Source organism: Myiozetetes cayanensis, unplaced genomic scaffold (assembly GCF_022539395.1).
Source record: "Myiozetetes cayanensis isolate MyiCay16 unplaced genomic scaffold, myiCay2020 scf1, whole genome shotgun sequence".
NCBI classification, from domain to species: Eukaryota; Metazoa; Chordata; class Aves; order Passeriformes; family Tyrannidae; genus Myiozetetes; species Myiozetetes cayanensis.
Window position 1 is genome coordinate 58471711 of NW_026086604.1, and position 7138 is coordinate 58478848.

Sequence of the window (7138 nt, forward strand, 5' to 3'; positions counted from 1 at the left end):
CTGCACTTTCTTGGTTTTCTGAGCATCAAAGACCTAGAAGCATCTGCATAGTCTGAGGTGTCTAGCCCTTCTGAAACCAAGCTTCAGGTGTCAGAGGGCCTCAGCAGTGGGGCAGCCTTTGTAGATACTCTTGAAAGACCCAGCCCTTTAAGATTAACAGAAATGCAGAATTTGTCTTCCTGTGAATAAAGGAGGTAAGTCAGAAAGTGCAAGGAGCCATATGGTTTTCTTTTCTGAACACCACCCCAATACTTGGAGCAGCTCATTGATACATCTCAAGATACAGCACAACCATCTCCAAACCAGCCCAGCGGGAAGTGTTGGAGGGAAATGCATTTACCACGTTGGAACTGTAGGTACCACTGGTGTGGCTTGCCTCCTCTTTTTGAACTGTTGACTGCAAGAGGCAAAACTGTTACTGCTGCTTGCTGAATACCTGCCTGAGGAGATGAAGGCTTTGAGCTTCCCCACCTCCCCTATCTCACACACTTGCTCCCAGGCAACCGAAGTCTGACCACCAGTAAAAGTAACAACCTCTGCAGCATGAGAAACAAGCAGGTTGCTGAGCCTCATGTGTACCAGGGAACCATCACAAGGAACTGAATAAGCGATTTTTTTTTTTTTTTCCAAAGACTTACTTATAAATCATTAAAGTGACATGGTACAGGCTTGGGGTTTGTTTTGCAAGCCAGAATGGGAATTGTAACATCCGTATTTCAAAACATATACTCAACCTTACGCTTCCATTTCCTGTGGAAGGCATCCAAATTTAACCTTCCATTTCTTGAAGAGCTGTGTCTTATATTTATTTGTTAGAATAAGCAAACAGCTGACTACAGCAAATCGAAGGAGCTCTTTTAAAACTATCCACTAGCATCAAGATAAGTGCATTTCAGACATCCCCCAGGAACTTAAAAAATATGCCACTTATCCGCTACCAGCTGTTTCACTTACTTTTACTTTAGTGCAGCTGGAATAGGTTTATCCCAATCCTTTATGACCCCCAAAGTCTGAAAATGCCCCCACCTCTGTTGGGTTGAACACAGCGGAAAAAGGCAGGCTGAGAGGAGCCTGCTGTCAAGTTAAGATTCCCCAGTGTGTCTTTGAGGGGCCACGTTATCTCTGACAACTGATGTCCAGACACCTGAGCACACCAACTGCTACCACAGTGCCCATCTGGTGGGAGATCGTGATGCTCAGTATGGACCATTCTCCAGGCCAGTGAGGTATACAGGACAGGTATCCCAACAGCACACTGTCACAGCCATGGGGACTCTGGTTATGGGATTTACTGCATCAGGGAATCAAGGTAGGTTGTCTCTTGCAGTCTTAGTGCAGTTAGGTTCAGGCTCCAGAGACACTGCTTGCTGCCAAAGTAAGACCTGTAGGAGGTGGAGGATCCAGGCAGTGACACTTATTCTTGGTTTGAATGGCAAAGCCTTAGCTAAAAGTTGGTCATCATAAAGGGCAGTAGAAAAAACCCATCCTCTTTAGGGGCATTTGGATAGTGACTGTGGGAATGGCTCCAGCTCTTGTGCTCATGGGACGGATGGGGAGGTGCAACCATGTAACCCATCAAATAAGGAAGAGCACATGCAATCCCTGTCAGAGAGTGATGAGGGTTATAGCCCTGTTTAATTTGCAACCCCGTCCCTCCACGCTTGCAAGTCAGTGCCTGGGTGTCTGCAATGTAACATTCTGGACCTGATGAATGAGGAAACCGGTGCTCAGCAGTTTGCTCTGAAACATGCAGGTGTGGAGCCTCACACATCCCCCTGTGATGAATTCAGACCTGGCCCTGCTTTTACTCAAGCTAATCCCTCAGCTGTGATGTGTGGTGAAGATTTTGGCTGCTGCAGTAGCTGGGCAACCAATTCTTAACTATTTCTACTTTTCTACTGGTCGTATTGTTTCCCTTTCAGCAAAGGGTATTTTTATTTGTTATTTTGAGCATGAAAGCAGTGTGTCACAAATCACAACGTACCAGTTTCCATTTACCACAAAGACCTACACACTGGTGTGTCAGCAATAAGAGCAGCATCTGATGGCCCTTCACTGCCTCAAATTGCGCTTCCAAGATTTGGGATTGCCATGAGAAACTGATGGCAATTCTTCTCTATTTGCAGGAGTTGCAAGACCTTTAAATACCATGTTGAAGTGCTCGAAAACATATTTGTAGGAGCTTCAGGACAGGCTTCCCTGCTTGCAAAGGCTGGCCCAAATAACTAGGGGTTAATAAACACTCTCTTGATAAATCTGGCTCTGGTATTTACACCAAGGGTTTCGGAGGGTGGCAAGGTTTGGGAAGGGAGGGGCTTTTCACATTGGTAGGCCCATCTGAGAACTTTTTAATCTTTATTACTGTTACCCTTTTCTATGCTTGCCAGCCCGCAAGAAGGTTTGAAAGTCAGCCTGACCTCTTGTGTGTCTGATCTAGATCCAACAGGGAATGAGATCAGGGAGCTGTGAGAAGCAAGCTTAATGGGGAGACTGCTGCAAATGTAGCAAAACAAATAATAGAGGCTCGAGTTTTTTTGTTGTAGAAAATACAGTGGCTTTTGGGTGCCAAGAGGCAGTTCTTTTAATAGCTACATTCTTTGTAATGCTGATGAGTGGTAATATAGAAAGATGAAAGTAGGAGGGCATTGTATTATGGTCTTACATATATTATGCCACAAAGAAAATGCGGTTGCTGGGTGGGGATTCTTCGCCCTCCTCCTGCTGAGCTATTCATACAAACTCTCCTCTGTGGATAGCAATCCCCATTCCATCTCTCCTAAATCCCAAGGGGTTTGCCAACTGACTTTCAATTTTTCAAGTGGAAATTGCAGGACTGAATGGTGCATTGAAGTATTTCCTCCTACACCTCACTGCTCCTTTAGGAAGTGAGCAGACATTTTTTTCCAAAAGATGTATGCCATCTCCTGGGAACAGTAGAAACTGCAAGCCCCTTGTCTGGAAACCCCCTATAAATTGCATTTGCCACTTCTCGGAGGTCATTATACAGCCACTAGATAAGGTCTGTGAAGCTAGGAATGCCCTCCACACCTAAACTGTTGAACTGTCCACAGTTTACACCAGAAAAGCTCAAATTACATTGAAAATTCCATCTTTTACTTTGTGCACTGGAAGATTTGGATGTATGCCAAGTAGTATGACAAGACTGAATTCATCAGTATGTGACACTAATCAGTTACTGAGCTGTGATAGAACTTAGCATGCACGAATGCAATGTTTTAAAACAAAGGTTTGAGGCTGAAATGCAGCCCACGACACTGCTCTGATGCGTCTATTTTGTCCTACAGCACAAGTGCACCATCAGAGATTCCCTTCCTAAAACACCATACAATTCTTTAGCATGCAAGAGAAGATATGTTTCCCTTAAGTCATAAACTGCTACTTGCATGTGTCAAACAACAGACTCGTGTCCTTATTACCTTTATGCTTTGTATTTGCTACTGACATACCATTAAGCTTTTCCCTGTCAGGAAGACACAATAGGGAAAAAAACTCTATGGTATCCAAATAAATACATTTTTGTTTTTTGAATTAATAAATGTATAGGTGGATGAATCCTTTGGTTTTGAGCTGGTCTTTGCAACAAGTTGGTTATTTCATGTGGACGTGTCCTTAAAATAATGTGTGTAAAAATGGTTTCATACATAAAATGTTTTTCTGTCTTATGTCTATAAAATACACCTGCAAAAAATCATAAAAATAACTTTGGTTACATAAAGGTAGAATAATATCTATATCTACTTTAATAATATCTTTAATTCAATAATACTTTTATTTAAACAATATCCACTTTAAATAATTAGGGATGACACACTCTATGCACGTGCAATTTGCTTTTATGTGGCAAACATTAGATTTATTAATCTTAATTTATCACTTCTTTACCACTTAATAATCCCTTTTTTTTCCACTGTCTATTTCTTCCAGAAACCTAAGGGACTTTGTACAAAAATGGGATTTTTTTCCCCCCAAAAAATATCATCTGACAATACCAGAAACTTTATGGAATGGCATCAACAGTAAGTGAGTTGTCTTCAAACAAAATTCACCATGATATAATTTATAAACTAATGTTACTGTTCATCCTGGCAGCTTCCTGAGACACACCAAGTTTCGATGGGAGATTGGTTTGACAAAACGACTTGTAAATTGCTGATGTGATGAGAGGTCCACTGTGACCCACTGTCACAGGCACCTAAAGTCTTTTGACTGATTTAGTAATGCACATGCACCCCTGTGCACATATCCTCTGCCAAGGAAAGCAAACACTCACGAAATATGGTCTTCAGTTTGAACTTAAGAGACTAGAAAAGAGAAACCAACAATGACAAAGGAACAAGAGTCTGCTGTCAGTCATCCACGCTGACTAGTGGTTGAGCTTCAGCAGAGGACATCTCTTAAATCCCTGAAGTCAAATCAGGATTATTCAGTCCTTACCACCAAATTCCCAGGTTAACAGAAATTTTTCTTCATAGTTTGTCTTCATCTTCCTCTTCCTGAGATCTGCTGATTGCCTCTTGTTACCATTTGTGCTGTCCTGACCTGTGCAGCATGGGTGAGGGAAAGTGGGAAAAGGCAGGAGGAGGTTCATCGCAGTGTGTTGGAGAGCCCTTACTAGAAGGAAACAGGCTTTTCTTTAGGGTGGATCACAATCCACCTACACAGAGGTTTTACTAGATCATGTTCTTTCATTTATGTCCAGATGATTGATTAATAAAATAAATTCTAAATCTCCAAACCACAAATAAAATAAATTTTTTTCACATGATCTGAGAAAGTCTACACCCAGGGAAGTAGAGCTAGAACTTCACTAAGTCACCATCTAGTGATAGTGACTTGTCAGTGACCTGTGTCCCCGCAGTCAAGTCAGATACTCAACCCCCTGTGTCACTCCCTCAAACACCAACACAAGCTTCTGCTACTTAACCCCTAACTCAGTGAAATCCCTTTGGCACACATGCAGGTACTCACAACGGCGTGGCTTGAATTTTTAGGGAGCCAGAAGGTAAGGAGTCTTTACATGGACAAGAAACTCTATAAATCTGGGAATGCATCATCTTGATAATTTTAATATAAAAATCCCTAATCAGGTGAAAAAACCCTTAAGCATTATAAAATCCTTTAGCTCCAGACTTACACAAGATTTGTAAGTTTGAGCAGACAGAGCTACACCATAGTTAGATGCCCAAAGGGGAGGTGCCTGGCTTGCCTAGAAGCTGCAAATCTCCTCCATGCCCACGGTAACTGTGCATTTCCCACAGTTTTGAAAATCTGGCCATTTCCTTTTAAGCAGCTTAAGCATGGTATGAGGAATCTGCCTGTAGGAATCAACACTTTCAGGATCTGGGCTTACACAAGGGAGTACCCTGCTGACTGTCTGCTTCTTCAGGCAGAGTGCAGAGAAAATTAGTGGAAAGTTAGTACCATCTAAGTGGATTTCTGCAATACGTTCGCTATGTGCAGTAAGCATTTACTTGTCTTCTGAGACCATTAATTTTATATACGTGGAACGGTTAGCTGAGACAAACCCTTCTTTTATAAACCATCAGCACGAAGCAGGACACTGTTCCACGGGTTCTCCTTATAACGTCTCCATTGTTTGGGATGTCTCAGAAGTAGACTTCTGGAGTGTGGCCAAAACCAGAGGGAGAGTATATTTCTGAAAAGATATTATTGTTATGCATACTCTGTCTCTGACCTGGACTTTTCTTTCACTGCCTCTGAAATTACTTCTCTTAACAATGCTTATGTTTAGAATTCTAAATCTTTAAATTTCTGTGTTTGTGTGGGTGGTTGCTGTATCAAATTTAGCATAGTGATTAAAGAAAAGCTATTTTATCCCCTTTTAATTTAGTTTACTTTAACATCCCCATTTGCAAACTCCCTCTGACAAAGAAATAAAAACTCTTTCTGAAGCTAACCAACTCCTACAGTTAAAATTTCCCTAATCTCTGCTCTGACACAGGCTGTAGAATACTACATGTTGCCTGTGCAATCCCTGGGAAAACAATGCACTTTTTAGGGTGGTTTTACTTCAGAAAACTTGTTATGCAACTATCAATATTGATTCCATCAATCTATCAGTGGGACTATCAGTGGCCTATGCAATCCCGATGTAATATGTATAAATTTTTGTTATCGAAATAAGCAAAGTAAAAAAACCCTAAATATAAAGAGAAACAACTCTAAATATATAAAGAACTAATGATATTAAGTAAAAGGGCACTGTTTTCACAGTCTGTATTCTCAGTGGGTTTTTAGTCTATGTAGGGACACTATGAAGCCAACACGCTACAGCTGAGCTCTGCTTGTTACTGAAGATTCACCATCATTATGTCCCCACAGTGATTCTCACATATTATATCCCTGACCAATTTAAAGGTGTAAACATCAAATACCCTTAAAAAAATGTTTTAAATTTGAAAAATAAAATCACAGTGATAGCAGCACTGGTTTGAGCTGCATTAAATATCAAAACTTGGAAAAAGGGGAGAAAGACCCCTGACTTTATATTCCAGTGATTTAACAAAAATCAACTGAGTGTATTAAGGCTGAAACAGTCGTTGGTGGGGGTTTTTTCTTATTATTTTTCCTCTTCCTGTTTAATCCCACAGGCTGTTGATTGCTGAGCTCAGGCTCCTCGGTCTGCTGTTGTAAAAACTGGCCGACGTCATTACAGAAATCCTCCTTCAGTGGACAGCAGCAGTTAAACTTGCCCAGCGTTACCCAATAAGGAAGCTTGTGTGTCGGTATCATTAGCTGCGAAACAGCAGAACCCAAGAGAAGGAGGGGGGAAGGAAAGTTTGAAAGATTGCAGGCCATTGAGATAGATACAGAGCACGGAAACAAAACATGTTTTATTTATTTGGAAGGTTGGTGCCCTCAGCTGGAACAGAAGTTTGGAAGTGTAGTAGAGGAAAAGTTTAATCCAACACAAGCACTAGCTAAAGCATGTTTAAAATATGTTTGTGAAGCAGTTTAAGTGAATCTGGGCAATGAGAGTTAGGAAATTGTAACCAGATTTGTTAAGTAGATTACAGAATTAATAACAGCCAAAGTTCAGACAATCTTTTCTGAAAAAAAAAAAAATTCCATCAAATCTCCCTAAAAAGTGACTTAG